The sequence below is a fragment of the Ovis canadensis genome, chromosome 7 (assembly GCF_042477335.2).
Source record: "Ovis canadensis isolate MfBH-ARS-UI-01 breed Bighorn chromosome 7, ARS-UI_OviCan_v2, whole genome shotgun sequence".
In the NCBI taxonomy this organism is placed as follows: Eukaryota; Metazoa; Chordata; class Mammalia; order Artiodactyla; family Bovidae; genus Ovis; species Ovis canadensis.
Window position 1 is genome coordinate 84,398,134 of NC_091251.1, and position 8,574 is coordinate 84,406,707.

Sequence of the window (8,574 nt, forward strand, 5' to 3'; positions counted from 1 at the left end):
ATCTCTTGAAGAATTTTCCACAGTTTATTGTGATCCACACAGTCAAAGGCTTTGGCATAGTCAATAAAACAGAAATAGATGTTTTTCTGGAACTCTTGCTTTTTCCATGATCCAGCAGATGTTGGCAATTTGATCTCTGGTTCCTCTGCCTTTTCTAAAACCAGCTTGAACATCTGGAAGTTCATGGTTCATGTATAGCTGAAGCCTGGCTTGGAGAATTTTGAGCATTACTTTACTAGCGTGTGAGATGAGTGCAATTGTGCAGTAGTTTGAGCACTCTTTGGCATTGCCTTTCTTAGGGATTGGAATGAAAACTGACCTTTTCCAGTCCTGTGGCCACTGCTGAGTTTTCCAAATTTGGTGACATACTGGTGTATAGAAATGCAACAGATTTCTGTGTGTTAATGTTGTATCCTGCAGCTTTAAATAATTCATTGATGACCCTTAGTAGTTTTCTAATGGTATCTTTTAGGATTTTCTATGTATGGTATCAAGTAATCTGCAAACAGTGACTATTTTACTTCTTTTCCAATTTGGATTCCTTTTATTTCTTTTTCTTGTCTGATCTGATTCCAATCTTTTTACTTCTCAAAGACATTGTTTTAGTTTCTTCTCACTTTTGTAATAGATTACCACAAAACTTGGTAGTTTAAACATACACAGATTTTTATTAATATCATGCAATATTGTGGTTTGGGAATTCCCTGGTGGCTCAGACAGTAAAGCGTCTGCCTACAATACAGGAGACCCGGGTTCAATCCCTGGGTTGGGAAGATCCCCTGGAGTAGGAAATGTCAACCCACTCCAGTACCCTTGCCTGGAAAATCGCATGGACGGAGGAGCGATTGGACTGTAATCTACAGTCCATGGGGCTGCAAAGAGCTGGATAAGACTGAGCGACTTCACTTCACTCACTTTATTGTGGTTCAAAAGTCTGAAACATGTCTCACTTCTTTTTGGAGGCTTTAGAGGAGAATTTTCTTGCCTTTTGCAGTCTTTAGAGACAGCCCACATTCCTTGGCTCACGGTCCTCTTCCTCCATCATCAAGCCAACAATAGATAGTTATGTTCGTCTCATGCTACCGTTTCTGTGGTTCTCTCTTTTGATTCCCCTTTCCATTTTTAAGGACCTATGATTACATTAGATCCATCTAGAAAACCTAGGATATTCTTTGTTTTATGGTTACATGATTAGCAACCTTAATTCCACCTGCAACCTTGATGCCTATTTGCCATCAACCTAACATATTCACGGGTCCTAGGGATTGAACATGGACATCTTTGGGGTCATTATTCTGCTTCCCATAGACATCATTCACATAGCTCCCAGAATAAGTCTTCTAGTATGCACACCTGGGTAGAACTCTATCCTGATTAAAATCCCTTCGAGCCTCTTAATCATCCAAAGTCATACAAGGTTTGTCATCCTCTGGCTTTACTTTTATCTCAGTCTTTGTCTCCCCCTTGCCTCTCAGTTTGTGCACAGATAGTACTAACCTTACAGTAATTTCTCCCCCCACCTTGCACACACACAGTGCTGTTTCATACCCCTTTGCCTTTGCTGATACTGATCCTTTTCCTCTTTATTCATCTGGTTCCTATGCATTAGATTTTCCTCCTATCTTCCTACTTTTCCTTTGCTGGTTTCCCTTCCCCTCCTAATTTCTAAATGTTTGAGCTTTCAAAACTTGTTCATAACCTTCATCTCTGTCCTCTCTCTCCCTTCTTAGATGATCTCATCCTTCTCATGACTTCAAACACCTGATGATTCTCAAATTTATACCTCTAGCATTAGATCTGTCCTTGACTTGCATATATAATTGCCCACTAGAAAACTTCACTTATGTGTCCCATAGACATGGTAGACATTTGACATTCAAGACAGGCTTCCCTCTTGATTTCCTGCCACCTCCAAACTGTTGAATTCATTCACTTATTTGTTGAATACATGTTTATTCTGTTTTGCAGTACAACCAGGAACTTTTATTGACTGACTATTGCAGGTGCCAGAAAAATTTAGAAAAGTATTCATCTTCAGAATATCCTCACAATGTAGTTATTATTCTTATTTCCATTTTTACAGTTGGAGAAGTTGAAGCCCCCAAAGGCTTAGTCATCTGCCTCATTTATAGAGGAGGGAATGGTAGGATTTGAACCTTGACCATCTGTGGATTTCCTGCTGTCAATAACTAGGTTAGACAGCTAACCAGTCTCAGACTTGTTTCTAGTAAACTGTCCTCAAACCTCCAGGCTGACTTAGGAGCACCTCCTCCGGGTTCCCTCAGTCCTCTGTGCTCACTTCCAGCTTGGTAGTTAACACATGATAGCTAAATCTGTGTCTTTTATCTCCCTCTGGAGAATGCACATGGACTTCCTCATCTTTGTTCCCTCAGCATCCAGCGCAGACCTGGGTATAGTAAGCACCAAAACATTTGTTGTTGGACCAAACAAATGCTCCTATTTTGCTTCATTCTTTTCATAACCCATGTTCCTGTAATAGTCGGCTCTCTTAGACTCTTGTCCCTCACAAGGGTGTCACTTTTCCCTTTGATCAGGCCCAACACCATTGCTCTTTATTGCAGAGGTCACTAGCAACATCCTCATTCTGACAGCACCTGAAATTTTCCTCTGAGAAGCCATCTGTAATTAATCACAGAAAGCGAGGGGACCATTTCCCTAGTTCCATATCGCTAACAGGAAACTTCTGGGCTTCTGTTGCATTCATAACCTTTGCTCTGTAGGCAGTGTCAATATTGAATTTCGTGTCTGCCCTGTTTGTATATTCATTCTCGGTTTTCTCCTTAGCTGTCTGTGTTGCATACTGAGCAGTGTCACCTTAGGTTGTGAGCTGCTTCTCTGAGTCCTGGCAGCTTTGTTGTTTAGAAGAAGGGGCTTAAAGCCACAGAAGGAACATTTTGCTTGGCCTCATCTGTTTCAGGGCTTCCCTCGTGGCTCAGAGGGTAAAGCGACTGCCTGCAATGTGGGACATCTGGGTTTGATCCCCAGGTTGAGAATATCCCCTGGAAAAGGAAATGGCAACCCACTTCAGTACTCTTGCCTGGAAAATGCTATGGATGGAGGAGCCTGGTAGGCTAGAGTCAATGGGATCGCAGAGAATCGTACATGACTGAGCAACTTCACTTCTTCTGTTTTAACATTGTCTGACCCAAACCAGCTACTCTGCAAGTTATTAGTTACATGGGGACTCAGCAGGAGAGAAATAACAGTTTTTCCCCTGTGGGGTGACAACCTCAAAGTACAAGTCCCATTGGAAGTGAGATGAAAGAGTTAGTAGAGTGGTCATGAGAAAGGACTTTGGAAGAGGCAGGCCTGGTTTCAAGTCTCAGCTTCAATAAAATACTAGCTGCTTTTCTCAAGACAAGTCCTTCTATGAGTTCTTCCCCTTGGCTTTACAGCTGGCCTAGGGTTCTTATGTGTAAAATGGAACTATGTAGTACATACTGAATAGTCAGGACTTCCCAGGTGGCTCAGTGGTAAAGAATCCACCTGCCGATGCAGGTTCGATCCTTGGGTCTGGAAGATCCCCTGGAGTAGGAAATAGAAGCCCACTCCAGTATTGTTGCCTGGAAAATCCTGTGGACAGAGGAGCCTGGAAGGCTGCAGTCCATGGGGTTGCAGAGAGTTGAACACAACTGAGTGACTAAGCATATATGCCTTGAGTAGTCAAAGCACAGTTTCAAAAGAAAGAGCTCACTGACGGCCTTTCCTAGTACCATGTGTAAAGAAGTAAAGAAATGCTTTATACATTCTAATTGGTGGTGATTAAACTACTGTTAGAAAAAAGCAGACTGATTATTTGTGTACCATTCTTTCTGTTCACTCTGGCATACTGGAAGAGAATGGGCCTTGAGAATTTTTAATTATGTAGAAAGTGATTAGGACAACAAGGGAATATTCCAAGAGGTTGGTCTACAAATTATGGCAACTGTGGTACCAAACTCAATCAAGCCATTTAATTTATATTGATAAAATCAAACAGTTATCTCTTTACCTTTTTCTTTTTTTAAATGCCATATGCTAAGTTGTACAGATTTTTACTGCTCTGGTTGATTGCGCAGAGTCAAGCAACCATTCCAGGGACCCAAAAATCTCTCTTCCTCAAATCTCTTACTTCCTGACCTCACCACTGGAGAACAATCTTTGTGTGTGTGTGTTTTGGCTAATGAGTGAGGGTAACACTTTGAGTTAATTGTGCAGTTATATCTTTCTAGATGACTGGGTAAGATCAGGAGCAAAACATTATTTATAACCTCTGAGCACCCTATTGCAATTATTGGGATGCAGTACAGTTAAATGCCTGTGCCAAACAAATGGAAAAGAAATTTCACCTCTAGTATTTATTATAATACTCAGAGTTTAATTATCTGGTATTTGGTGTGTTTTCTAAAGTTCTTGAAAATCATGCTGTCAGTTCTTTATAATGATTCAAAATTAACACCTTACTCATAGAAATTTGACCTTTCTTCAAAACCATCTTGATGAAAATGATTTTAAGACTATATTCTTTATTAAGACCATAATTAATAAATTGCAGAACAGCTGTCAGTCTTTTTGTTTGGATAAATGAATAGTCTCTCTTAAAAGTTAAGCTTCACTCAAGCAAAGTTAATACTTAGTGCTGTCTATGAAATACCACTGTCCTTGCTGGATCAGGATGGATGGGAAAGGGGTATGAAGACACTGAAGTTATTTTGACATAAAAGTTGAGGTGGTGATTCTTATACATTAGACAGTTGCTTCAAATAGCCTTTTTTATGACCTTAGATATACCTGTCACTGTGCTAGGGCCATGGAGAGACACAGAAGAGGAATATAGGGAAGAGAGGGGGCAAAGAGTAGGGGCTATTTGGGTGAAGCTTATTTATTGAGATGATGAAATTTCAAGCACCACAGGACTCATAATAATTTGTGGGTTTTTGAGAATATTCAAAATAATTTGAGACATTTAAGCCAAGGTAATGCCCAGACCTCATCATTTATGGAATATTTGACTGTGATATATAAGGCTTAGAGTGTCATTTGGATGAAATTGTGGAGCAAGACCTGAAAACTGCGTTGCAGTTTAACCTAAGAATAGCAGGAGCAGCAATTTGGTGTGTCAGCAACTAGTATGTTATGCATTCAGAACTGAGGTGTGTTTCCTTTTTAGTATAAAATCAAGTACTTGAATTAACTCTTGGCTTGGATATTGAAAGTGTTAGTCACTCAGTAGTGACTGATTCCTTGTGACCCCATGGACTGAGCCCACCAGGCTTCTCTGTCAATGGGGTTTCCCAGATAAGAATACTGGAGTGGGTCTTCTCCAGGGGATCTTCCCCACCCAGGTATTGAACCCAGGTCTTCTGCATTGCAGGCAGATTCTTTACCAACTGAGCCACCAGGGAAGCCTTGGTTTGGCTTCAAAATTCCATATAAAATATATAAAATTCTCTGTATAATTCTCTATAAAATTCTATATAAATTCTCAAAATTCTATACAAAAACTTCAGTGATCTAGTTCGTGCGCTTGGCTGCGTCCTGCACTAAGCTGCCTGCTTCTCATGCCGTCACGCTTTCTTTTTCATGTGTGTGACTCTCTTGCTTATGAGGGGCTGAGCAGATACGTTCTTCAGTTCCTTATTGTGTAAAATGGTGATGATAATACCGACCTGATAGAAGTAGTGTATGGATTAAATAAGTTTGCTGTGTTCCTAAATTCAGCTACAAGTGACAGAAAATCCCAAATTACTATGCCTTAAACAAGTCAGAAGTTTGTTTCTCCTTCCTCTGAGCAAAGTCCACAGGTAGTTTTGTTGTTGTTCAGTTGCTGTGGTATCCGGCTCTTTGTGACCCCATGGGCTGCAGGCCTCCCTGTCCTTCACCATCTCCCAGTTTGTTCAGACTCACGTCTGCTGAGTGGGTGATGCTATCCATCCATCTCATCCTGTGTCACACCCTTCTCCTCCTACCCTCACTCTTTCCCAGCATCAGGGTCTTTTAGTTAGGGGCCGTTGTTCTGGCTTCTCCATCATCAGGGATTCAGGCTCCTTCTGTCTTGTTGTGTCAGAATCCTTAATGCAATTTCAAACTTTCTCGTAATGCTTGTACGTGTGTCTCCTTGGACAAGCTGCTCTTAATCATGTGCGTGCTGCTGCTGCTGCTAAGTCGCTTCAGTCGTGTCCAACTCTGTGACCTCATAGATGGCAGCCCACCAGGCTCCCCTGCCCCTGGGATTCTCCAGGCAAGAACACTGGAGTGGTTTGCCATGGCTTTCCCCCTTAATCATATGACCTCATCCATTTTAGGGGGATGCTGAGACGTGCCATCTTTGCTCTGGGATGGCCAACTGTTTGGCTAATAATCGGTTGGTTCTATTCCTAAGGAAGGAATAGATATTGGGGGCAGCCAGCAGTCTCTGGCCTAGCAGCCTAGGAGAGTTTCTGGCCTAACATGTTTTTCAATTGCTTGTTCCCTGCCCCTCCTTCCCCCTTTTTACTTTTCTCAGTTTTTCACACCTGGGATGAGTCTTCATGTTTAGATTGGAAAGTGTTAAGCCTGAGAAGAGAGATTTTTGGCAGTATGGGAGGAATTCCTGTGGCCAGTTTCAGCTAATTTGTGATTGTGGAAGAAAATCTTGGCATAGATTAGTATCAAATCATGTGTTGTGCAAAGAGTGTTCTCTGTGGACATAAACTGATGTATTAGCATTTGTGTTTAAGTACCTAATTATATTCTCAGCATTTAAAAATGTGGAAAACAAACAGTTCCCAAAATTACTTCAGAGCTCTTTAGCACTGCATAGACCCATTGTAATTAATAAAAAGAAGGGATTCTTCTCCAGGATTTTAAAAGAATGTGTAATTACAGTTTTTCTTTACACTTATATTATGTATTCTCTTCTTAGGAAAATTTCAAGGTTAGGCTTTAATGTGGATGGCTTTCATGGTTTTACTTTATTTTCTTCTAATATTCTGTGATGTAATTGTTGTATTCCTCTCTTCACTTTAAGTGAATGAGTCAGAATCTGTCATCTTGAAGGTGAAGTCCCAGAAGAATCATCTGAAAGCTCTGTAAGGCCTACACATGAACTTGTGTTTTATCTTTAATGAAAAGGAGGTGTTTTATCCTCTATTATTGTGGATATTTCACAAGAATGACAAATCAGGAGAAAACTTGGACATTCAACAGCCAGAATCACAGTGCAGATCGTGTAAGGTGCTGTGGATACTCTATGAGAGCAGGAACTTTCTGCCTCAGTCCTGGCTGTGGCTCTAGGATGTGCTAGGCACATGGTCCACTTTTAATAAAAATATATTGTCTAAGTGAACCAGTTGAATGCATGCATTGCCAACAATGGTGGGTGATGTGACTTAACAGTGCTTATGTAAATGATACGGGGGTTTTGATCTACTTAGAACTTAACAGAAGTTAAGTTGTGACTTCCAAACAATTAATGAGGCAGTAGATATAGGAGCAATATATTTTGGAGGTAACATGAGTTTGAGGTTGATTAGGCATTGGAGAAGGAAATGGCAACCCACTCCAGTATTCTTGCCTGGAGAATCCCAGGGACAGAGGAGCCTGGTGGGCTGCCGTCCTTAGGGTCACACAGAGTCAGACACGACTGCCATGACTTAGCAGCAGCAGCATGCCCAAATTAATGTACAGAACCAAAGTAGGGTATGTACTCAGCCTGGTTGAATCTCATGGTGGGAAGCACAGTATTTAGTTCTTCATACCACCCCTGTGCTTCCAAGGAGGTGCTATGGTAAAGAATCTGCCTGCCAATGCAGGAGACACAAGAGATTAGGGTTTGATGCCTGGGTTGAGAAGATCTCCTGGGGTAGGAAATGGGAATCCACTCCAGTAGTCTTGCCTGGAAAATCCCATGGACAGAGGTGCCTGGTGAGCTACAGTCCATGGGGTTACAGAGTCGGATTCGAATGAGCACAGCACAAAGCATCACCCCTGTGAAGGAAGGGCATAGACACAAAGGCATCCGAGTATATGAATCTCATATTGGAGTGGACTGGAGAGGCTGTGTATTCCAGTTTCTTTCCTGATTCTTGGATCTTTTCAGCAATACCGCTAACAAGTGAGGGCCCAGTCTCACTGGATGAGTGATGAGTGACTCAATTTAGTTAGAGACATACCCTTCCATTTACCAGAGTGTTCTGCCTCTATGCTTTGGGAAAAAAAGAATGTGAACAAGAGTAAAAATGAGTGCAAATATAATGTCTAATAAGGCTCAGTTGGAAGGAGAGCACCTTCTATTATTTTGAAGAGAGGAACTGTTTTTTGTGTTGGCTTGATGGGAGAATTGGACTTCAGAATGGGCCAGATATCACCTCTGAAGCAGAAATTCTTGACCTGGAGTCTGAGGAACCAAAGGGCTTTGGGGGTAGATTTTAAGGGAGTATCAGTGCATTCTATAAATGTATTTATAAGACATTGTTTTTCCTTTTTCCCTACCCGCTGGGAGAGGATTCAAAGTTTTTATCAGTTTAAATGGGAGTTCTTAGTTCCAAGGATATGAAGGTCTTCTATAACTCTGAGTTTCTATGCTTATGAAAA